Raw genomic sequence first — 26,722 nt, forward strand, 5'->3', positions numbered from 1 at the left:
AAAGAAGTCATTTTGATAACATACATGTTATAACATTTGAAATACACCATCAGAACTTATGAACCAGAATTAGACATGAAAAAGATTTCGGGTACGGTGAAATATCAACAAAAATATAAGCAGCAGCCATTTTTTAAAACTGCTAAATGCTGGACACAGCAAGTGGATTTCTTGAAGCCGGAAGTAAAATGTTTTCTCTCCTCCCTTAGTGTAAAGGCTGGTGTTATCAGGCAGAGTGGGAGGGTTTCATGAAAACAGCAGCAGGGAGACAGGGTTGGGTGAACAGTTCACTTGCCCAGCAGAGTGGTGCTAGGTACTGCTTCCTGTCCAACCTGACTGTGTCCAGCACCTAAAGTTTGGTTATCAAAGTTGATGTGCTTCAGGCATTTCTCCCATTCGTATTCAATGACCAGCATGATGGAGCATTCGGGAGATGTGCTTGACACCTTAGAGAGGAGGTTGCTGATGAGGGATGCCCAAACCCACAGCTGTGGTACTCCTATATCAGAAACTAACGTTACAAGAAGTGGAGCATGTAAAAAAAAAATCCTGTTTGGCTTATAAGTGTTTTGTATGGCTCTGCAAAGGAAGATCAGTCTTTTTTCATGAATTTGTACGCAGCACAGCATATTGAAATCATTGGTGCAGTGCAGGGATGGGGAACCTGTGGCCCTCCAGATGTTGCTGGACTGCAGCTCCCATTATCCATTAGCATGCTGGCTGTGTATGATGGGTGTTGGAGTCCAACAACATCTGGAGGGCCACAGGTCCCCCATCCCTGAAGCACGTACAACCAAATACTTGGTGCATAGGTGTGGATGGAAGGGTGAGGAAGATGAATGAAGTAACTTTCATCCACCATGTGAACTGGAGATGTAGGGATGTGCATTGATCTCCCTGTTTGTGACAGTATGCCAAGTTATTTCTGCAACTTCAGCAATAACTACAAAGTGAATCCCTCTGCCACCCGTCCATAAGATGCTTTCCTTGTGTGATTATGAGCATATATGTGGTTGCATGGTAGAAATACATGTTAGTGGGAAAAATGGAAGTGTGAACTGGCTCTTAGGCTTTCTGTTCTAACACATTTATTTAGGATGGTGTGAACCAGCAGCCAACCAAGCATGACACAATCCAGGTCAGAGTTCAGTGAGTTCACTTAAATCAAGCCAATTGAAATCAATGTATTTAGTTGTGTCTCCCTACCTCCCTAGAACCTGTGCTGGAATCTGACTCTTCAGTTTAGAAAACTGTGAGTATAAGCTGCCATTACAAGAATGATGTATCAATATTCAGTAAGAAGGTGCCATGGTGAAAGTGTTTTATGATCCTTATCCCTCTGAATCTTGCTACCATTTACTTCAAATATATTTCTGTTCAGAAGTAAGTCCCATTGAGTTCAGTGGGGTTTACTCCCAAGTGAGTGGGTATAGCAGCATTCATCAGGGCTGTCATTTGACACACTTTAAATGGTAGATTCATCAACCAAAGTTTTTGCTGATTAATCAGTGAGCTATGGAGTTCTCCAGATGACCCGTTTATTCTGTATTCATCTTGATTTGCATGCACAAAGCTTACATAGTGGTTAGACTTTATTGAACATTCATTCTGATTTGTTTATGGGGCAGTTATATTACAATCAGATTTCATCCTGAGTGTATCCTTATTACTTGTGGAGTGTTTACAGATCTTCCTATTAATTATTCATTCATCCCAAACTTTTTAATGCATTTCCCTGTCACTTTCAAAACCACAAAACGTTCTTTTTAAAAGTGGATTTATTGTGCTAGGGTAACAGCATTTTAATCTACTTTAAATGCACAAACCTAAAGTTCTGTTATATTCTTGAATCCCTCCCGCAAAAGACTGGTGGTCTGGAAGCACCTTAATCGATCTATAAATGATGGCAGTAAATTTTAATTGGTGCGGCTACAAATTAATTGACTGTTAGTTTTGAGTCTGTTGATTCTAGTGTGTTACTGTATCAGGGAAAATGCTCTTCCATTCAAACATGTTAAATTATGACATTTTGCTCTTTATCCACAAATAAGTACATCTGTCCCTTTTATGAAAATAAACGGCCATGCTCAACACCTGCCAGCAATTGTAGCGGTTTCTCTGGGTAAGTGGTGGGCTTTAAGTTGTCTCTAAACAGACAAACCCATGGTCTATGATACAATTAGCAAACATTTTGAATTGTGTACAATGCCACCCAACTAAAATAAGTACAATTATAAAGTTATATATAATATAGAATGTCTAATACCTTCTTTGATGGTGTAAATGCTCTATTGTAAATGTAAACTAACATGTTTTAGTGGCTAGACTGAATTATCAGTATGCACTATTGTTTAGGAAATATATGATGTTCCAATGGGAAACATGGTTTAAATTAGGGGTAGCCAATGCAATGCTCTCCAGATGTTGTTGGATTCCAAATCCCATTCATGCCAGCCAGCATGGACAATGATGGGAGTTGTGGTCCAACAACCTCTGGAGGCCACCATGTTGACTATCCCTGATTTAAATAAATTCACCCTGCTTGGACCTGGCTATAAGGGGCTTTCAAGAAAAGTACCAACACCTCAAATTGGCAGCCACTAGACCTCACTGAGAATTGACATTATGTGTCCTGTGTAACCAGCACCGTTAATCAGCCTGATTGTTCTTTTCTGTTCTAGGTGATATCTTTGCATCAGTTTCAGGAGCAGACCCACAACAAGCACATTGCAGTAGTCTAAACAGGAATTATCAAAGCATACACTGCAGCAGTCAATATTAGATAGCGGATAAAACAGCTGCCAACAATCCAAGAGTTATACTCAACATAGCACTAAGTTGCTGGTTCCATCAGCACACAGGTTTCTCCTTGTGCAATGGAACTTTTCCTTCCTTTCTTCCCCCCTTTACCCCCTTACATCTGTTCTGGGGGTTCCTCCCATCCTGTGGAGCAGATTTGGGGATGAACATATGGGGGGAAGAGAGGGGAAGTCCTGTTGTACTAATGCTAATCCTTGCGCTAGCACAACCTATTTAGTTGATTACCACCCCAGTAATTCAAACCACAAATGTTGAAGACAAATCTCATGTTCAAAATTTGATTTTCAGGTATTCAGCTCAACATTCACATCCCAAATGTAATCAAATTTAATCAAACTTAATTTTAGATTTATTTAAGGAATAGCCCTCAAACTTGCTTCACTAGTACAAAACTAATAACTGCTTAAGATGAGGAATATCAACAGATACATATCACAAAACGAGATGTTATTCCACCATTATAGACAGATTTGGGATACTGGCTATAATGGGGGGGGATCTGTTGATCAATATGACGATTCAAGATGGCCATTGTATATTTTGAATGGCCCCAGCTTGGGGTGATTCAGTGTGGAGTTCAACAAAGGAAGCGATTCAAATCAGGATTCCATTTTGTGCCTACATCTTTATTTATTCACATAGAAAAATAAGACTGCAATAAGAACATAAGAACATAAGAAGAGCCTGCTGGATCAGGCCAGTGGCCCATCTAGTCCAGCATCCTGTTCTCACAGTGGCCAACCAGGTGCCTGGGGAAGCCCGCAAGCAGGACCTGAGTGCAAGAACACTCTCCCCTCCTGAGGCTTCCGGCAACTAGTTTTCAGAAGCATGCTGCCTCTGACTAGGGTGGCAGAGCACAGCCATCACGGCTAGTAGCCATTGATAGCCCTGTCCTCCATGAATTTGTCTAATCTTCTTTTAAAGCCATCCGAGCTGGTGGCCATTACTGCATCTTGTGGGAGCAAATTCCATAGTTTAACTATGCGCTGAGTAAAGAAGTACTTCCTTTTGTCTGTCCTGAATCTTCCAACATTCAGCTTCTTTGAATGTCCACGAGTTCTAGTATTATGAGAGAGGGAGAAAAACTTTTCTCTATCCACTTTCTCAATGCCATGCATAATTTTATACACTTCTATCATGTCTCCTCTGACCCGCCTTTTCTCTAAACTAAAAAGGCCCAAATGCTGCAACCTTTCCTCGTAAGGGAGTCGCTCCATCCCCTTGATCATTCTGGTTGCCCTCTTCTGAACCTTTTCCAACTCTATAATATCCTTTTTGAGATGAGGCGACCAGAACTGTACACAGTATTCCAAATGCGGCTGCACCATAGATTTATACAATGGCATTATGATATCGGCTGTTTTATTTTCAATACCTTTCCTAATTATTGCTAGCATGGAATTTGCCTTTTTCACAGCTGCCGCACACTGGGTCGACATTTTCATCATGCTGTCCACTACAACCCCGAGGTCTCTCTCCTGGTCGGTCACCGCCAGTTCAGACCCCATGAGCATATATGTGAAATTAAGATTTTTTGCTCCAATATGCATAATTTTACACTTGTTTATATTGAATTGCATTTGCCATTTTTCTGCCCATTCACTCAGTTTGGAGAGGTCTTTTTGGAGCTCTTCGCAATCCCTTTTTGTTTTAACAACCCTGAACAATTTAGTGTCGTCAGCAAACTTGGCCACTTCACTGCTCACTCCTAATTCTAGGTCATTAATGAACAAGTTGAAAAGTACAGGTCCCAATACCGATCCTTGAGGGACTCCACTTTCTACAGCCCTCCATTGGGAGAACTGTCCGTTTATTCCTACTCTCTGCTTTCTGCTTCTTAACCAATTCCTTATCCACAAGAGGACCTCTCCTCTTATTCCATGACTGCTAAGCTTCCTCAGAAGTCTTTGGTGAGGTACCTTGTCAAACGCTTTTTGAAAGTCTAAGTACACTATGTCCACTGGATCACCTCTATCTATATGCTTGTTGACACTCTCAAAGAATTCTAATAGGTTACTGAGACAGGACTTTCCCTTGCAGAAGGAGGAGTCTGCCTCTTTTGGGGTTTCGAGCTTGCTGGATTCAATGCCTTCTTTCACGTATAGAGCGACTCCGCCACCAATACGTCCTTCCCTGTCCTTCCGATATAGTTTATATCCAGGGATAACCGTATCCCACTGGTTTTCTCCATTCCACCAGGTCTCCGTTATGCTCACTATATCAATGCTCTCCTCTAAGACCAAGCACTCCAGTTCTCCCATCTTGGTTCGGAGGCTCCTAGCATTAGCGTACAGGCACTTGTAAGCAGTGTCTCTCTTCAAGTGTCTTTGGCACTTGCGGTTTGGCCTGTGGTAATTTTGCTCTTCTGAATTTATATCCTGTGCCCCTGCTCTCACAATGCCTACTTCTAGGCCTACCCCTTTTAAAATGTCATCATTTCTTTGGTTTTTATCCCAGGGGGAGGTTTATTCTGAACCGGACCTTTCTCAGCTCCTGTCGGGTTTCCCCCCTCAGTCAGTTTAAAAGCTGCTCTGCTACCTTTTTAATTTTAAGTGCCAGCAGTCTGGTTCCATTCCATCCAAGTGGAGCCCGTCCCTTTTGTACAGGCCCGGCTTGTCCCAAAATGTTCCCCAGTGCCTAACAAATCCAAACCCTTCCACCCGACACCATAGTCTCATCCACGCATTGAGACTGCGAAGCTGGGCCTGTCTGGCTGGTCCTGCGCGTGGAACCAGTAGCATTTCAGAGAAAGCCACCTTGGAGGTCCTGGCTTTCAGCATCCTACCTAGCAATCTAAATTTTGCTTCCAGGACCTCACGGCTGCATTTCCCCATGTCGTTGGTGCCAACGTGCACCACGACCACTGACTTCTCCCCAGCACTGTCTACCAAACTATCTAAACGACGGGCGATATCCGCAACCTTCGCACCAGGCAGGCAAAACACCTTGCGGTCTACACGCCCATCACACACCCCACTGTCTATGTTCCTAATGATCGAATCACCCACTACAAGGATCCCTCCACCCTCTGGAGATATATCCTCGGCACGAGAGGATAGCTGCTCATCCCCCAAGGAATGGGTCCCTTCTAAGGGATCGTTTCCCTCTTCCTCAGCTGGATGCTCTCTTTCCCCGAGACCATCGTTCTCCATGATAGCAGGAGAGCTATCATCCTTGGAGTGGGACACAGCTATAACGTCCCTGAAGGCCTCCTCCACACACCTCTCTGCCTCTCTCAGCTTTTCCAGGTCTGCCACCTTGGCCTCAAGGAAATGAAGTCATTCCCGGAGAGCCAGGAGCTCATTGCACCAAGAGCACACCCATGACTTCTGTCCAACAGGCAGATAGTCGTACATGCTGCAGGCGGTGCAAAACACTGGAAAGCCCCCACACCCCTGCTGGCTTCTTACCTGCATAGTTTTGTTTAAGGTTTATTACGTCAATGGGTTGGAGACTGCGGTTTAGTTGAGGTCAGGGAACAGACGGGCAATGCAATTCAAGGGGCTTAATATAATATAGCCTGTGAAATAAATACATTTTTACCAAAATTTTAATATTAATATTCTTTTAAAAAAATTAAGTCAGCGACACAAATATTTTTAAAAAATAAATAGTAACCGTCCAAAAAGTCAACAGTTATATTTCAAGTACTTTAGCTAAGATAATTTTCATCCAGTCTTAGGCTACCTTCCATCACAATGCATTCTTTAATCCAGAAGTTATGGAGTTGCTTGCTTGTATTCAGTTGAGTGAGATGCTGAAATTGATGGTGAAGTCATCTTTTAACTTAAACATGCAAGAAGAGCCTGCTGGATCAAGTCAGTGGCCTCTCTAGTCCCGCATGCTTGTGAGAAGCCCTCAAGCAGAACCTAAGCACAAGAGCACTCGCCCCTGCTGAGGTTTCCAGCAACTGGCCTTTGGATAGGCCTTTGAACAGAGCTTCAGTAACTCTGAACTTCAGATGTTTCCATCTAGGGAAGGCTCTTTCTTTCTCTTCCTAGCCAAAGCATTATCTTGGAGTGCTTGTGTGAGTAAAATCCGCATGTGACACAAGACACCTGAGCTTGTGCAAAGCACCTGAGATTTGGCACTCACACAATGACGGTTGCTCTTGTAGAAAGGACAGATTTTCCAGGGGCTTCCCATCCTGCCCTTTTCTGTGTTTTGCTGAGTTGTCACATTCAGTCAGTTCCAAATCTGCCTTCTCGTTCTCCGGCATTTGGATTTGAAAAAGGTAGCGTGGAATAGCATGCAGAGAACAGGAATGTTTCTGATTGGTTAAAAAGTGCAATTTTTAAATTTGAGTTTTTTCCTTGGTCATTGTTTGCTTGAAGAAGCAACAGGTGAGATGAAAGCTCTCAGTAGGTGAGAGAGTGCTTTGTAGAACTTGGCATAGGAGCCTCACAGGAAAGCAGAGGAAAACTTTTTAAACTGTCCTCAAGAAACTGAAGGTGTTGGAAACAAAGATGGAGGGGATAGAGTTAGTGCATTCCCCCTCACCAGCCCCCCATTAAAGTGCACATGGTTGGTTTCAAATCTGTGTGTGTCTGTAGCATAAACATGTCAAGGACTAAAGCCCTATGCTGTCTTTGCCCCTCACATAACTGTAATTAACAATGGGTCTTCAGCATGATTCAGGGCCCTGGTGCCATGGGATTCTAAATGTCTCAATTCTACACATGTGGTGCCTAGGCACATGGACTCCCCTCCCCCCCACACCTTCAGCACCAATATGAGATGGCAGGAGGTGGCAGGAGGAGACACAATGGTGAGGGTGGCGGCAGTGGGCATGCCCCCACTCTGCCCATCACACAGTTGTTAGTCATGTAATGAACAATGAGCGATCAGGGCTCTAGTCAGTGGTGGCTGGTGCTCATTGGGATTGGTAGTGGGGAAGGCAGGGAGACCAACTTTGGGTGGAGCCAGAACTAGTGACAGGCAGAGCCAACTGATTCCACCATCACAGAGGAGACCGACCACTTGCAGAAGATGTACATTTCCCAGAAAATTTTGAGGCTGTCGGAATGGAAGCTTATTGCCACCCAGAGCAAACATTTTGTTTGTGTGTAACAGCAAGAAACTAGCCCATAATGCTAAAGTCATTTCTCATATTCGTGCTTTCTCATTCTTTGTCTCTACATGAATCACAGCAAACATGTCCAAAGATCTTTTGTGGCTTCTTTGTTCTTTCTCCCCCATACATAAAATGACTATGGGGAGTGGGTTTTTTTTAATAACGGGGGGGAGAGGTGTTCAAGATTTCTCCTCTCTTCTATAAGTGTTAGAATCTCTGCTACTTTCATATTTAACTCCCCTTAGCCTTTTCAGCTGCATCCATTCATGACAGTGGTATGTGGGAGATGAAAACCTTTGGACATATATATATATATTCCCCAATAGGCAAAAAAACCTTGCAGTTTAAGAATGTACCTATAGCCCACAGATATTTCTATCAAACTTTAAAAAGCAGGGAAATTGGGCAACTATAGTGACTGCACCAGGGTAACAGGAGACCTGACCTCCTCTCTGAGATAGTGGACTGCCCTACAAATTTGTCAAAATGCAAACAAACTTTGGGTTGGTCTTTCACAGTCCAATCTGCTTCCTGTGTAGCTTGGAAAATTTGGTAACATGTGCCTCTGAGCATATGGTGAGTGATGGCAACACCTGCCATCTCCAAAGATGGAGAATGACATTTTTGTATGTTTGTTGGTGTTCTTCTTACTTTCCTTTTTTTCTGTGTTACTACTGTTTCTACAAAGAATCTAACCTAGAAAATTATATTTCTCTCATTATTGATCCTAGAAATCTCTGTCAAATTTATTTTTATTAATTTCAAAGCATTTTTATCGGTCATAGTCTTATGATGGTGAAGACAGCCCTTTGTGTTTCAAATTGGAGGTTATGCTCTACTTCTATTATGGGCGCATTAACAGTTGAATCTGAAACTGCAGTTTGATGTAAAATCAGTTTGATTACAATATGTTGCTACTTAAGCAATGACTCTAGCTGTTGGAAAAAACAAACTTGGCCTGCCCACAATGCATGTTTTCACCTTGCTATGCTTAAACTAGTCCACTTAAGGAACGGTGGGCATGGTCAATTAAAAACAGAGCACACCTAGAATTTTGCTAGAATATATTTCACCTCCCACTGTTTGATCTTGTGCAAGCTGAGACACTCCTCATGTCCACTGGAGACTATTCTGCAGAATAGTCAGTGCCAATATTCCACAATTGTTTTTGGAACTTTCTTTTCATGTTGCAAAGTGTTCACAGAAACAGAAGCAAAGGAAAATGATTTACTATAGGAAACTTCACTAAAATTGCAAATTAAATCAAACATATTTAAAGTGACTATCTGGACTCTATCAACTGTTTTAATATTGTTGCTTCCTCCCTGCTAAAACATGATCAGCAAAGCACTTGTCTTGTTTCTGTTATTTGGGCTGATTGCAGGTGTTGCCTCCACTCACCATATGCTCAGAGGCACGTTACCAAATTCTTCCAAGCTACACAGGAAGTGGATTGGACTGTGAAAGACCAACCCAAATTGTGTTTGCATTCTTACAGATTTGTAGGCAGTACAATATCTCAGAGAGAAAGTCAGGTCTCCTGCTCCCCTAGTGCATTCACTATCGTTGCCCAATTTTCCTTCTTTTTAAAGTTTGATACAAATATCTGTTGGCTACAGGTACATTCTTAAACAGCAAGGTTTTTTTTTTGCCTATTAGTGATTTTCTCTGCTTTTTAATCTGAGAGGTAAGAAATGGAATCCTGCGTAAGTTTGCTGAGAATGGATTGATCATTTGCATGCTTATTGAGTCTTTCCCCTACAATCATGCTTAGGATAGGTGAAACTGACCACAGGGAGGATAGGAATGGCAGGGGTAGTTTAAGCATAGCAAAGTGAAAACATGCATTGTGGGCAGGCCAAGTTTGTTTTTTCCAACAGCTAGAGTCATTGCTTAAGTAGCAACATATTGTAATCAATCTGATTTTACATCAAACTGCAGTTTCAGATTCAACTGTTAAGACACCCAAAATAGAAATAGAACATAACCAACAATTTGAAATACAAAAGGCTGTCTTCACCATCATATGACATTGACCAATAAAAAGGCTTTGAAATTAATAAAAATAAATTTGACACAGATTTCTAGGATGAGAGAAATATAATTCTCTTGGTTAGGTTCTCTGCAGAAACAGTAGTAACAGGAAAGAAGCAAAGTAAGAAGAACACTAACAAACATACAAAAATGTATTTCTCCATCTTTGGAAATGGAAGGTATTGCCACCACTTACCATATGCTCTCAGGCATGTGCAGAGCTTGGAAAAGTTACTTTTTTGAACTACAACTCCCATCAGCCCCAGCCAGCATGGTCACTTGATTGGGCTGATGGGAGTTGTAGTTCAAAAAAGTAACTTTTCCAAGCTCTGCACGTGTTACCAAACCTTCCAAGCTACACAGGAAGTGGATTGGACTGTGAAAGACCAACCCAAATTTTTAAATTCCCTTTTTTGCCTATTAGCGAATCTGGTCTCCTGATAGCAGAGTTCCTGGTGTTTACTGGGAGGGGGAGGGGTGGGCAGGTGGTTGTGGTGCAAAAGCACCAGCAGGATTGCCAGATTGGCTCCGCTGGTGCATTGGCACTGTGTTGGCATTCCTGCTGCCTTGGCCCTTTCCTTTTCCTTCCTGGTAAGTAGCAGCTATGGGGAAATCAGGCTGCTGCTCCACCTTTCACTACTGGCCATTTTAATCACCCCATTTATTTTTTAAATCATTCTTTAAACTAGAACTAAAATGCTTTTCTGGTTATAACACACACAAACTAAGATATTAGTGAAATACCACTAAAATGAAACGGTGATTTAGTGTTGCATTTATAACCCCCCCTTTCCCCCAAGGAGCTCAAGGTGGTGCACATGGTTCTTTTCCTCCTCTTTTATTCCCCACAACAACCCTGTGAGGTAGGTTAGGCAGAGAGGCAGTGACTGACCCAAGGTTACCCAGTGAGCTTCATGGCTGAATGGGGATTTGAACCTGGTTGATGGATTTGAACATTAATCATGTTGCTAAAATGTGAGTGACCAGAAAGGTTCTTTAAAAAGAATGCTAATAATCAGCATTATAATATTATAGCATGACAGCACTACAACACTCTTCCATTTAAGTGGCACACACAAAATTATAGCTGGAAGGGTGTTTTAATGCCATTAAAGTTATATTTAGTTCAATTAAAATAAACGTAGTGGTTCAATGGCAAATTTTACAGTGCATGTGTGTTGAGCATCAATTGGCTCCTCTGGTGAAATGGATCTTCTACACCCACAGCAGCTGTATCACTCTCACTAGTGTGGATGGAAAATTAATTGCATCTCTGTTTGTAGCTTATAGAGAAAGAACAATGATTAGGAGCCACCCATTTGGTAAATGTCAGGGTGTTTCCTCCTATTATAGTTTTAACAGTTTTCAACCTAGGGTTACCAACTGATCAGAAAAAATGGAGCCAGTCTGCACTTGCACCTTGGTGTCAACAGGTTTTCCACAGCATGGAGGTAAACATGTTCTCTGCTGAAGTCTGTGTACCAAGCTGCTGTTAAAGGTGCAGCTTCAGCAATCACTGGAAAAGCTGGGAATCCCAACGGTGACGTAGAAGACCTGATAGATTCACACATGTCTGCAGACAATGTTGAGACAATCCACCAATAGAGCAGTGTGCACACATTTTTGTGGTCTGTTGCTGTGATCTCAAGCATTTCTTAAGTACATGTTTTACAAAATGACTCATGGAATGTATTTGCCAAATAAAAGCATTAGTAATCTGGCAGAGGGAGACGTCATCATTTCTGTTTTCTTCTTGTCAGCTCACATTTTCAATCTGTTCTGTCGTTCATGGTGCTCCATTTTTCTCTGATTGAATTTCACTTTCGAATTGTCAGGTGCTGATTTTAGGCAGGCCTTGTGGAATTTCCACTTCTTAAAGGAACTGCAGGGCCAGTGGGGAGAGTGAAACAACTGCCTCTGGAAGCTGATTTGGAGTTTCACAAAAGAGCAGCAGAGAGTTGGTTATTTAATTATCACTGCATTTTTACTTCTAGGGAAGGAGAGTGTTGCTTGTGAGATTTCCTGCATCATAAGAACATAAGAAGAGACTGCTGGCTCAGGCCAAAGGCCCAATCAGTCCAGCACTCTGTTGTCACAGAAGCCAATCAGATGCCTATGGGAAGTCTGAAAGCAGGACCTGAGTACATCAGCATCGTGATCCAGAGGCCTCCGACAGTGGAGGTAGAACCCTGCTGTCAGGCTAGTAGCCACAGAGAGCCTTGCTCTCCATGAATTTGTCTAATCTTCTTTTAAAGCCTTCCAAGATGGTGGCCATCATTACCATTTGGGGGAGCGAATTCCATAGTTGTACTACAAACTATGTGCTGTGTGAAGAAGTAGCTTCTTTTGTCTGTTAGATGCCCAAATGACTGCGCTTGGATGTTATGCACCTTGGCATGGGGGAAGGGGCACCTACCGCAGGACGCAAAATATTTTGGGCCAATCCTGTTTTTTTAAATAAAATAAAAACACTTTCTCTGAAGTTAGAGATTCAAGCAAATTAAGAAATGGAAACCACACCACTTCAGATGATGTCACTTGCCACAGTCCAACATGGGCAAGATGTGCTCAACAGCTATTGCTGCACCGGAACTCCATTACTTAATTGGGAGTGCATGCACAAAGATAAAGAGCCACATCTGTAGTATGATGTGGGGCATCCAAAATGTCACCTGCATTCACACTTTGTAAGATAGATGGGAGTGAGAATTTCCACCCACCATCAGGACTAGCCCATAAGCAACCACCAAGTGGGAACCAGGAACCAGGAGTCAGACTGGGGATGGGTGGGGTGGAGTCAGGAAACAAGCCAAGGATCAGCATTAGCCAGAGACAGGAAATAGTATAGCCCTGGCAAAGAGCCCCAATCTGTTATGAACCTTCCTGTTCAGAAAAGCCAGTGGGCACACATCACATAATCAGGAAATGAGACTTTTTCTTCACAGACATGCATTTAAATCAATCCACCCTGTTTTAAAGTCAGTTCCAGGAACTCAGATATGTACTCCACTCCATGGACGTATGTACCGTGGGATAGTCAGAATCCCATCCTCCTATAAAATTGGAAATAGCTTGTCTCCACCTTTACTGAACTATCTCCTCCAAGATAAATCCCACTCTGGGACTGTGCCAAGCTGAAGACACTTCTGTACTTGTACATGTGAACCTAGCATAAAATGTATACCAGTCTAGAGCACCCTTCAGGCATTTGCCTGAACTCATAGAAATCATAGAAACATAGAGTTGGAAGGGGCCTTGTAGGCCATCGAGTCCAACCCCCTGCTCACAGCAGGAAATCCACAGCTAGAGCATCCCCTGCAGATAGCTGTCCAGCCTCTGCTTGAAGACATCCAGCGAAGGGGATCCCACCACCTCCCTAGGCAGTCGGTTCCATTGCCGAACTGCCCTTACTGTCAAGAAGTTCCTTCTAATGTCCAGTCTGAATCTACACTCCTGCAACTTAAAACCATTAGACCTAGTCCTACCCTCTGGGGCAGCAGAGAACAAATCTGTACCCTCCTCTATGTGACAGCCCTTCAGGTACTTAAAGAGTATAATCATGTAACCCCTCAGCCTTCTCTTCACCAGACTGAACATGCCAAGTTCCTTCAACCTTACCTCATAAGACTTGTTCTCCATACTGGCTATCATCCACGTCGCCCTCTTCTGAACCCGCTCTAACTTGTCTATATCTTTCTTAAAATGAGGCGCCCAGAACTGAGCGCAGTATTCCAGATGAGGCCTGACTAATGCAGAATATAGTGGGACTATTACTTCCCTCGACCTGGAAACTATAGCTCTGTTTATGCATCCCAAAACTGTGTTTGCCTTTTTTGAGGGTTTTCATGAGGGTTAAGAGCATGTGGAAGGGCTCCATCCCCCAATGCCTCCCCCAGCCCACTAGCTCCTCTCAGACCTTTGCATGTTTACAACGAAAGTCTAACGAAGCCTCCAAGAGGTCTTCTGTGTCTTTAAAAGTTGTGCAGGGAGAAGGGAGAATTCCACCTTGTGGTTTTTCCCATTACAGTGTTGCAAGAACACCTGCACTTGGCTGACTTTCTCTTCTCCTAAAGATACAGAATCCTGGCAACCCGACTGTCTCATAACTTCTTTTTGCCTGAGAATGTCGTATTTCATACTGTTACACATGTTCTTTTTTTAAGAAAATTGCCCAAATTCTGTGGTTGTTTTTTTTACTTGAGTTCTTGGCATGGTTTAGGGGTGGCATTGCAGGAGATCAGGCTCTTATGGACAGCTGTGGGGCAGGTAGAAATGAAATGGAGTAAGCCTTTTTTGTATGAAAATACAATTATGGGGAAAACTTCGCCTGTTTACATTCTATCTGTCAGACATCTTATTACTTGTTTGTGCCCCCCTCCCCAGATTTATTTTTGATTTATGAATGCCATGACCATGGCCATTCCCTGCCCCCATCTATCATTGCAACAACCATGTGAGGTAGCTTAGGCTGATACAATATATGTATATAAGCGGCAGTTGGTAGTTGTAGTCGGTACAGCATTAATAAAGTATAGCCCCTAAAATGCTGAAATGTATTCTGGTGGAGTCCAGTCCTATATATGTCTACACCAAATCAAGCCCCATTGAGTTAAATGGATAAGTATACAGGATTGCAGATTAATTTTTACCTCTGAAAGGAACGCACTGTCAGACATAGAATTTAAGGGACACCCTTTTCTGAGTGTGTTTGAAACAGATGGGTAGGTGGGAAGAGAGTTGGGTCTTCAACATAGCGCCCTCCAGATGTTGTTGGACTACAACTCCCATCAGTCTCAGATAACATAACAACGCTGAAGTTGGTTCCTAGTTCCCAGTTCCTTATTTGCTTGAAAGTTCAAAACACTAAAAAAGACAAGTTCCCAGCTACAATAACTCCAAGCCAAAGCTAACATGTCTCTTAACCTCCAAATATATGTTGGGGTACCCCATATCATATATCACTGTGCTCTGGGGACTCTCCCTGTCAAGAATAACAAAACAAATATTTAATCAAAATGATCAGGCTTCTGAAATGCTCAGAAAGGCATAATGATGTCATAAAATCATGAAGAGGTAATTAGGTGTGCCCACCCCACAATCTGTTCTGGGCCATGATAACTCATACACCCCAGGGAAGGGGAGGGTGTCCTCTACAAGATGCCAGTGCATCCCATCTGGCCCAGAGCTTTTGCTGGGTGCAGGGCAGGGATAAGGGCATCTATGTACAACCCAAAGTGACACAAATATGCAGAAAACAATAAGAAACTGAGGGTGCCCACCCAAAAATCTGCAGTATGCCAGGCAGTAATGTAGTGGCAAAATCAGAAATGCAGTGTCCCTTCATGATAGTCTCAGCCACAGCCAGACCCCCCTCACTCCTTATTTTGCTCTTGGGTTGAGAATGAGGTCCTTGTTAATGCCTTCTCCCACAACAATTGATGTCCCTAGGAGACGATCAGTATGAAAGGGGAGAGTATTAGCTACTGAAAAGAGTCTTCTCTGTGGGTGACTCACCTCCTTTCACTCTGATTGGCTCCAATCAGCAGGAAAGGACAAGGAAGCATATTAGAAGACTCTTCTCAGTGGCTAACACACTCCCCTTTCATGCCGATCAGCTCATATGATGCTGGAGACATAGGGACCCCGCTCCCAAAAAAGTAAGGGGTCTAGGGCTCCCTGAGCCCTGGACAACTGCACCCCTGCTGTCAGGACAAATCATACATCCCTGGAAGTGGGAGGGTGGCCTCTACAAGATGCCAGTACTTCCCACCTGGCCTATAGTTTCTGCTGAGCGCAGGGCACTCATAAGGTAATCTGTGCAGAACTAAAATAATAAAGAGTAAGTAGAGAAAAATATGTAATTTGGAGTGACCACTCCAAACTTTGCTGTGGGCCATGAAACATTATGCACCTGAGCAAAGGGGAGAGTGTCCTCAATGACATGACACTGCATCCTGCCTGGAATGGATTTTCTTGTGGATACCCAAAACGGATACATGCATCTATGCACAACAAGCAATGTAGAATGTATATAAGGAACTGCAGGTTCCCACCCCAAACCATGCTTTGGGCACTACATGTCATACATCCATGCATGCAAGAGAGGGTTCCCACCCAGTTCAGAGATTCTGTTGTATGTATGGTACAGACAAGGGCATATATGTATTAGAAAAATAGCAAATATGTAGAGGAAAGAAAATAAGAAACTGGAGGGTCCCTCCTAAAAGATTATTTGGGGCACCACATATCATACTTCCATGCATCTGGGAGTGTGTGTGGTCTATGAGATGCCATCTATGCATACTTTAGAGTGTCATCAATGAAATTACATCTTCTTCAAGAAATCATTGTTTGTTGACCCTGCCACAAGTCCTTCTGTCACCAACATCAATGGCTTTTAAAAATAATAATTGAGCTATAACAAAGTAACAGGGAAGACCAATACATTTTTTTAAAAAATCCACATAGATCATAAGCACTTGCCGTAAGCATTGGCATAGCATAGAGGACACCCTATCATTTTCTGGGGTGTCTGATTTGTCTTGGCCCAGAGAAGATTTTGTGGTGAACACCCCCGGATATTTATGCTTTACTTTTTGTCTCCTTTGGTTGTGCATAGATGCCCTTATACATGCCCCGAATCCAACAGAAACTCTGGGCCAGGTGGGAAGCATTGGCATCTTGTAGAAGATATCCGCCCCTTTCCTTGGGTGTATGATTTGTCCTGGCCCAAAACAGATTGTGGGGTGGGCACCCTCAGTTTCTTATTTTTTTCTGCATCTTTTTGTCTATTTTGATTGTGCATAGATGCCTGCACCCAGCAAAAGTTGTAGGCCAGGTGAGAAGTACTGGCAACTCGTAGAGAACACCCTCCCCTTTCCTGGGGTGTATGATTTGTCCCGGCCCTGAAAGAGTTTGGGGTGGGCACCCTCAGTTACTGATTTTTTTATGATTTTATGACATCATTATGCATTTATAGGCATTTCAGAAGCCTGATAATTTTGATGCAATACATTTGTTGTTATTCTTGACAGGGAGAGTCCCCAGATCACAACAATATATAATATGAGGTACCCCAACATATATTTTAGGGTTCGGAGACATGTTAACTTTCCTATGGAATTGCTGTAGCTGTGAACTTTTCTTGTTGTTTAGTGTTTTGAACTTTCAAGCAAATAAGGAACTGGGAACTAGGAACCAACTTCAGCGTCGTGACAACATAACCAATTATCAGGGATGATGGAAACTGTAGTCCTGGAGGGCACCACATTGGCTATCCCTGGTCTGTAAGGCCCCACAAGTAACTTTTGTGGTTTGTTGCAATACATACAAGAACATAAGAAGAGCCTGCTGGATCCAACCAGTGGCCCATGTAGCATAGCATCCTGTTCTCACAGTGGCCAATCAGATGCCCTAAAGGGAAGCCCATAAGCAGGACCTGAGTGCACGAGCAGCACTCTCCGCACTTGTATTCCCAGCAAGTGATATGCAGAAGCATACTGTCTCCGACAGTGGAAGCAGAACATAGCCATCATTGCTAGGTGCCGCTGATAGCTTTATCCTCCATGAATTTGTCTCATCCTCTTTTAAAGCCATCTGTCCTGCCCAGAGCAAGACTCACGAGACGGAGGTTCTGGGTGACTGCTCTGAGGTTCTGGATCTCGGCGTACAAGGTCTCGACTGTGACTGGGATTCCCCCTTCTGTGCCGCCGCTCACCTCCATGTTCTCAGTCATGGGAACGTTGTTGAAGAGGGATGGTGGCTGACTCAAGCTGTCCTGCCCAGAGTGAGACTCATGAGACGGAGATGAGGATGGGATCAATTCCTGTTTTATTAAAGTAACATCGAAGGCAATATGTTTCATAGGCACACTATGCTAGCTCACTGGAATCCCTAACTAGGCTACCTAAGTAAACTCTGCAGCGTGTGAAGGAAGTTGAGTCAGCACCCCTGTCAAGGGGGAGCAGGCTTAAGCAGGAAAGGTCTTCACCCGTAGTATCTGACTCCTTTGAAGAACCTCCCTCTGACCGAAGCGCTTCTCCCGGTGTCTGGCACAGGGCAAAAGAGGGTGTGCCTCTGCTGGCTCATCTGGCAACACAGCCTTGATAGGTGCCGACTCGGCTTCAAGAGGTGGGGAAGCGCTTGACGTGCCAAGGGGGGAGCTGGGGGGGAGTTGGCACATGTGCCAAGACATCACCCAACGGCTCTATGGGGGCGTCTGGAAGCTGAGCGCGGTCTTCTTCGACGGGAGAACTGTCCATGGGAACTGGCACAGTGTCAAACACACACCCTCCTGCCTTGTCCTCGAAAGTCTCAACACCCTCTGATTCTTCCCCTTGCCCTAGCAGCCGGCACTGACACTCATCCAGTTCCCCTCCTTGATCCTCCTGAGAGAGCTGGGGCTCGACACCATCCAAGTTGGTGCCCATCACTGCTTCTTGTGGTAGCAAATTCCATAGTTTCACTACATGCTGGGCAAGACCACATTTTTAATTGCAGAAGAGATAACGTTTATGCTGGTGGATTACTTTTGATATGTGCATTTTCTGTTCACCTACGTTATGTCTCTTAAGTTCTGCTTCTGACCAATTATGCATACGTGTCTACCCAATGAGTTCAATGGGACTTACTTCCTGGTAAGTATGTACAGGATTAAGTTACCTCTAAGTTATACTGTTGACAAAAAAAATTACAAAGGCAACTAGTAAAGTACTGAAGTTTGCATTTTTCTTTGATGATAGGGGATTGCCATATTAATCAAAATGTGTTTTAGTTGAAAGGGGAGGGGTGCTGCCTTCAAGAGCTACAGTAGAATGCCTTTTCAGTACTGATGGCAACATAATCTGTAAAAAGACATTTCTTGTCTGACGTGCTCTTTGAGCATCCTGTTCTTTTGAGACATAACAGAAATGTATTGTAAAAGCAGCATTTCAAGTGTAAAATTTGATTTCAAGTGAATTATGTGTGTGTCGAGGTGGGAGGATGTGAGATTCTGTTATGCCATTCTGTTAATCTTACAGATAATTTTTTTTATTCTACTACACTCTGTGTCTGTGTTCTTATTTTTAATGTTGTTTTAGGCTACTTAGATGTGCAGCAGCCAAGGCCAGCACCTTGTAGGCAATTTTTTTTAAAAGTAACTAAAATGAAATTGTAGCGATTACTTTTGAGAAAAGTAAAGTAATCAGTTACTTTCAGAGCAATTGTAATTGTAATGGTAATTACTACTTTTTTGGACCATGCAACTGTAACGGTAATTTATTACTTTTTAAAAGTAATCTTCCAAGCTCTGGTTCAGTTGCCTCTTGAATGCCTCCAGTGCTGGAGACCCCCCCCCCGGGGGAATTGGCTCCATTGTCATGCTCCTTTAACAGAAAGTTTTTCCTGATGTTCAGTTGAAATCTGTCTTCCTGTAACTTGAGCCCATTATTCTGTGTCCTGCATTCTAGGATGATCAAGAAGAGATCCTGGTCTTCCTGTGTAAACTATATAGTTTAGCCATTTTTCACAAGGCCACTTAGGGGTAAAATGGTTGGTTTAATTTAGTTTCCATTCTGTTTGTTAGTAGTTCTTAGTTATCCTCAGGTAGGAACCAGAATAAGTTTTGCTGTGGCTTTAACAAAATTATCAACCATCATTCTACTAGGTGCTTGTGAAATGATTACATTTAGTAGACCTGGTGGGGCTGCTGAGAGGTCCTGGGGGCATGGCCTGTGAGAGGTCATGGGGCATGGCAAAGTTATTCTGGTTTTCTCCCCATCCTCCCTTGCAAAGAAACTGCAGACACTTAAGCATTACTGTTTTACAAATAGTTAACACCTAATGTAGCTGAAAAATATCTTAGTTTGGTTCAGAAGGGGTTCCTGCTGTCATGCTTGCAAGGAACTCCATACATTTTCAGATCTATGGGATAATATTACCCCCCCCCAAAAAAATGGATGTATCCATTTCTACATCTTTCCAGAATGTGGAATAAAATGCAGGGGAATTAAGTGGAGTAGGACCTAGAAGACCAGGGTTTAAATCAGCACTCAGCTCCGAAACTTCCTATGTGACCAGGTCTACTCATTGTCTATCAGCCAAACCTAGTTCATAAGGCGTTGTGAGGATAACATGGAGACATATGAATGCTATCTTGAGCTTCTTGGAAGAAAGCTGGAGTGGATATAAATGTAATACTGATAAAGAATAATCAAAATAATTTAAAAAATGTATTTCCAGTAGGGCTGCCAGGTCGGAAGCATCCCAAACCCTGAGATTTCAGGGGTGGGGCCTAGTGATGTCATGGGGTGAGCCTTAGTGATGTCACAGGGGCAGGACCTAGTGATGTCATAGGGATGGGCTCTAGTGATGTCATTAAGCATGACAAATTAAGCATCAACCACAGGTGCTTGGAGCATATCATTCAAACAAACAAAAAACTCTGATTGGAAATTAAGATAGAAATCTCAGCTAAAAGAGGGTATTCTCAGGTCGAGCTGAGGTGATGGGATTATTCCTTTTCATCTGCTTAGGGAGCCTGGGTAGGGAACATTTAATCTAACCTGCTTGCTTCTGGCAAGAAGGGTTTAAGTGCCCTCAGTCCAGTCCAGTCACCAGAAGGCTATTGTAAAAAGAAGGGAGCCTAGTGTTGTGGAGATGTTAGATGGGAGTACTCAGGAGTAAAGATGAATGCCCCTAAAGGCCGCAGTTCTAAACACACTTATTAAAGGACTAAGCCCCATAGAACTCGATAGGATTTACTTCTGATATCGTTAGGATTGTGCCAGTGGAGTCACTAGGGTTGGTGTCACCTGGTGCGGTAACTCATGGTGTCACCCCCATGGACCTCCTCCCGTACCAGACCATGCTGAACTACAGCTCCCATCAGCCCCAGCAAGCATGCCCCATGGCCAGGGATAATGACGGGAGTTCCCAGGCACCAATTCTTAAACAGTAGTTGTTATAATGACTACCATCCTAGAAATAGTTCAGGGGCAGGAGGTGCCTGATGGAGCTGGTCTTCCAGCAGAGCAGACGGAATCAGTCCTGCTTCCTGCTTCTCCTAATGAGGCAGCCTGGTGGCATGGCAGAGCTGTCTTTCGATGACTGTGGGGAAGGGCCCACAGCTCAGTGGGGGAGCACCTGCTTTGCATGCAGAAGGTGCCACTTTCAACTCCTACTTAGAAAAAGGCCAAGTAGCAACCGATGGGAAAAGGCTCTTATCTACCTAGAGGACCCTGGCAGAGGAGTGCTGCCAGTCAGAGCTAACAACACTGGGCTATATGAAGTGTCCAATTCTGGCATTTAGATACACAAGGCAGCTAAAACCATCCTTAAATTTTTCCTGCATGTATCAGAAATTTAACAATATCTCACAAGCCCCAAACACTGAAAATAGATTGGTAACGGGGGTAGCTCGGTGGTAGGTTCCATTCTCCCTCCCCTACATCTCTTAAGTAGGGCTGGGAGAGAGCCTTCTGTGAGAATCTGGAGAATCACTGCCAGTCAGTGTAGGGAATATTGACCTAGATAGACTGATGGTGTGACTGGGTAAAAGGCAGCTTCCTAGGCAGAAAATACGAAAAGACTTCACCAAATTGCAACACTAGGTGGTGTAATGAATGAACACGGCTGGCAGTTGGATGCACAACTGGGGGATCGGACACCTGGTGTGGATGCAAAATGTTACACCACCGCCAACTGCACTGAAGCCGAGTGAGTGAAGGTAGCCCCCCTAAGCTAAGTTCAGCCTGACCCAAGTCCCAATCCTGATGAGTTTGATCATCACAGGCAGGAGGAACTTAGCAAGGAGAGCAGAGAGCTGATGGGGGGAGGGGCAGGGGCTTGACCAGGAGGGAGGGGGAGCTCCTGCCATTCAGTCCTCCAACTGGTCAAGGAACAGAGCTCTGGCTCCTAGAGAGGCAGGATGGTTTAGAGGAGGGAGGGAAGAGCATATTGAAGGGGAGGGGGGGCTCTTCATTCCTGACCCAGGACGAGGAGGGGGCGACAGACTCGCCTGTGGGATCGGCCCTTCCAGATAAGCCTCTTTGGGGCTGTGGAGTGGAGATTTCTCTGCAGCTTTGTTAAGGCTGCCAAGCTCTAGGCAAGGCTGCGATGATGTGCTGTGAGCTTTCTGCCGGCAGGTGGTGATAGAGGGGCCTCTCCTTGGCCTCCATTCACCATTAAGAGGAAGGAGGGGGCAGAGCCTGGAGTGCACCAAGGACAGAGAAGTGCACAAGGGGGGGGCGCGATAGAGGAGTTGCTTTTTTGCCTGCTGAATCCACAGACAATGCTTCTTTGCCATTTCTGTTGTCTGTTTGATTGCTGGTAGCCATGCCCGGCAGCTCTGGGTGTCACCCCCATCTCGCAGGGTCACCCGGTGCGGCCCGCACCCGCTGCACCGCCCTAGTGATGCCCCCGGATTGTGCTGTTGGTAAGGCTTGACTAGGGATCCTCTGCAAAGATATCCAGATCTGCCTGGAATACCCTGCCCCTGTCTTTGACGTGGCTGCTCCAAATATCTTTAAATTTAGTAATAAATAAAACATCAACCCAGGTTTTCTTTCCCCATCCCTGCATTGAGTAACGTCCAGCCTGGTGATGCTTTCTGCATAACTCAAAAGCTTGCTCACTATTTTGTGATGTTTCCATTGCTCCTAAGAAAGGTAGTATTCAACAGTGGATTTTGGATTGATTTATTTACTTGTCTTATGGCCCAGCAGGGTCTTCTCTGCCACGTGCCCCAGGCTTCTATTTCCTAAAATGGGTACATAATACAAACAACTCGTATTCTTAGGAGTGACAGTTCTTTACTAAAGTAATAATTTTCAATCAATGACAGATAATAACAAAAACAATCAAAATAAGGACTGTAAATAAATAATATTAAATAAAGGCAATAAATAAATACGTATATTCAAGCTGACCAACAATATGAATATAAACTGAGCTTCCAAATTTTTAGCACCATATTCAAAGCACCTAAGATCTAAAAATACTGGGGGGAGGGGACCAGAGTACATTATTGTGCACACTTCATACAGGAATAATGGGTCCTGATACATTGTTTGCACTAGATCTGAAATCCTAGAACAGGAAAAGTCTCTGTGTTTCCACTGGGATTGGTGCCAGGCGCAACTATTGGTCTTTTGTAGTTTGAACATCACCATTCAAGTCTTTTAAGGGTAGATGCGGCTGATGACACATATGCTGGAATTGATACATCCCTCCATCAAAACTTGAGAGGGGTTGCAGAAGGAGGAGAAGGGACCAGAGAAGCTTCTGGCTTGACAATTTATTGCCTCTTTCCCCAGAACATTTTCTTTTTTCCCCTTTTGGTCCTTTGTATCCAATGTAAGACTTCAACGGTGGACTGAATAGTTCAAAACTGCATCTTATAATTTTCTAATTGTTTTAGGGGGACAATGTAGGAACAGGTGAAATGGAACAGGAAACAGCAGCTGTTTTGCTTTCTAGAAATATGTCGTTGAAGGAGGTGACTGAAAGATGAACAATTTGGTCACTCTATTCAAGCTGCAGTTTTGTTTTGTGGCTTTTATTGCATCACCAATTGCAGGTTAAGCTGAAAGGAAGAAGAGAAAAGTTAAAATTCCTCATTCATTTTGAAAATTGTCTCTTTTTAACTTAATATGCCAAACAGGGAACACTGTGAACTAAAACCACAAAGATGTTTAATTCCTCAGAAGATGTATTATATTAAACAACCACTTTCTGCAAATACTTTTACTGGTCTTTGTAAGTTATATGTAGGAAATGTGTATGTGATTTATTTTTAGTTTATTAATTGTCCATCATATCTGCTTTCATGTGATGTGGTCGTTGTTGGGGCTGCTTGTGAATGATACGATGCTGTGGGCTGGATAGGTCTTGTCGAGTTTTAACACACAATTGCCCTATTCATGATGCCAATAGGGTAGTGACGCTAGCATGTGAAAACCCACACCATTTGTCCGATCTTTTTGGTTGCATCATTCAAGAAGTGCCCTACTCCACATAGGATCAAGCTGCAGATAAAGCTGATTTCTTGCAGCTACAACTACATGAGATCATCTTCTCCAGAAAGTTCACCAGAAACAAAATTCTGCATAAAATTAAACATTCAGGTGAAACATTCAAAGGGAACAGATTTATTTATATATATACAGTATTTATAAACATATTTGTATACCTCTATTTCATTTCAAAAAAATATCAAAGCAGTTTACATCTAATAAAACCCATATAATAAAAACCCTTAAAAAATAGATTTGATAAAGAATAACACCATTTGTCATGCCCCTACTGGTGACTAAAGGAAACATCAGTGCAGGTTGCTAAGAAGGCTCTATTCCTCTTCATCTATTCATCTTCCTTTCATCAGAGCTGAACAATCAGTTTTGATGACATACTTTTCTAGAAAATCTTTGGATTCCGGTCATCTGACGACCGCTGAAGAAAACAGAACATCTGATATGATGTACTAAGATTTCTTTGTGGGAGGTGGGTATAGATTAGAATAGCTATAAATCAACTATTTTCCCCCTATTGAGTTCTAAGCAAATGTCTCATTTAAAATGAATAAATAAGTTAAGTACACAGTACCTGCACTTGGGATCCTTTGGATGAGTTGATCAATCAGCACAAAACATTGCCTAACTTCCATCTGGACAATCTTCCAGGCACACATGCTGAATTCTTTATTTTTCAGGAGATCATAGATGACTTGAAAGTACCTTTTCACTCTCAGTCTAGTGAGCTGAATTTTCTGACCTCTTGGAGATGTAGTGTCAGTCTCCATCTCTGCATTCCCACATATTTCCAGGTTCTTGACTTGCTGGTGCAGCCCAGTCTGGAAAATAGTTTTGGAATTCTCATCCCAATCCATTTCAGTATGGTTTTGCTTGAAGATTTCCAGTGTCTGTTGGAAGATTTCTTGTATGGCCACCTTGGCATATTCTACCTGGACCTCACAGGTGTTTGTGAGAATTTGCTCATTGTTTGAGAAGTTCACTACATCATCTATGCATTGTAAGGGAAAGGCTGATCCCATTTTGCTCTTCAGAAATGCCAGGTTCCCCTTGTTAGCTTCCTGTAGCCTGCTGCGAAGTAAGTTACAGTCCAGAGATGAGATTTTAGTGAAAAAGAGCATCACTAGGCAAATATGCAGCAGCCAACCCTTTGTGATCATGGTGGAGATGAAGGAATGTGGACTTTTCTGGAGTGTAGAATCTTGGAGATTGGGTCTCGAGGAAGATGCTCTGGAGTGTGTTCCATCTTTGAACCATGCCTTTGTATTTATATGTTCAGGGACTGCAGTTTTCTTTTGTCCTTTCAGTTCATCAAACATTTCCCTTTCAGAAAATACCCTACTTTCACTTTCCATACACATTTGAAAATTATGCGTACCAATACTGCTGTTTTGTCATGTGAATATTTGGAAAACAGAGGTGTTAGTCAATGCAAGTCCTACTCAGAGTAGACCCATGCAGTTAATAGACATTACTATTATTATTACTATTATTATTTCCATTTATAGACCGCTTACTATCTAAAAGAACTTAAAGTGGTTTACAATAGAATACACAAGGTACAATAAAAAAACATATCAAATTAATTTACAAAGCAAAATGCATAAACAATATCCATGTACATAAACATGAATGAAACCTTAATCTTTAAACAACTAGTTTAAATAGTCTCAGACCTTCAAGAAAAATACGGCTGTGTTACCAATACAAAGTTAGGACTAAAGTGAGTCACAAAAAGCTTTTTACATATTTGAAATTTTCTGCCAGAGAATTAAGAGTTGCTGAATATATATTTAAAGGTTTTGGGTTAATCATATTTATTATTTATTTAATTAATTTGTATCCCTTCCTCCCAGCAGGAGCCCAGGGCAGCAAACAAAGCACCAAAAAACTTTAAAACATTATAAAAACAGATCTTAAAATACATTAAAACAAAACAGCATTAAAAACATTTAAAAACAACCTTAAAAACGTTTAAAAACATTATTAAAAAACATATTAAACAATTCTGACACAGATGCAGACTGGGATAGATCTCAACTTAAAAGGCTTGTTGAAAGAGGAAAGTCTTCAAAAGGCGCTGAAAAGATAGCAGAGATGGCGCCTTTATGGCATATTTAAAATGTACTGTATGTCAATAATGATTTCAAAGTTTGCCATTTTCAAATGAAATACCAAAACATCAGAATTACAACTCAAGGCATTAAAATTATCACTATTTTAAAAGTGTTTTCAGAATCATCAACAGCTTTCCTATGAACAGAGATGTCAACAGAGATTCATAGTTTTACCATATTGGCCTGCACTCTCTTGCCATTCCTGGAACCCCTTTCATAGATATATTCTCCAGCTTGATTAGATCCCACAAAGCTGATGGCTTTGATATCAGGATGCTCACAAATAAAATCCACAGCTGCATTTTGTCCACGGATGATGATCAGTGTTCCATTAGAGGCTCCAGCATCCTGCAGCAGCTTGGTAAGGAACATGAGGGCTCCTGTCACACGCTCTGAAGACTTCATCATATTATTATGATTAATTTCAGTGGTTCTACTCTGAGTTAGTTAAATAAAACCCCAGATGTTTGTATTATTTTTTCATATTTGAAAATTACCTTGACAAAATGTTAAAATGATTTTTGCTGATAGTGAAAAATCAGAGTATCTGGTCTTGGCTTTGCAAAGTTTGTCTCATTGGAACAAACTGATTCATTGTTGGACCTTCTTAATTTGCAACTAAGTTTAGGCAGAGACATTAATCTCTGGCTACTCCATGTGGAATGGAA

The 26,722-nt window shown here is 42.6% G+C and overlaps 1 pseudogene; it reads right to left on the reverse strand.

Annotated features, from left to right (window-relative positions):
- Positions 1-287: 287 nt before the first annotated feature.
- LOC133376762 (uncharacterized) overlaps positions 288-26,722 on the reverse strand; it is a 42,464-nt pseudogene continuing 16,029 nt past the window's right edge.

Source organism: Rhineura floridana, chromosome 1 (assembly GCF_030035675.1).
Source record: "Rhineura floridana isolate rRhiFlo1 chromosome 1, rRhiFlo1.hap2, whole genome shotgun sequence".
Taxonomy (NCBI): Eukaryota; Metazoa; Chordata; class Lepidosauria; order Squamata; family Rhineuridae; genus Rhineura; species Rhineura floridana.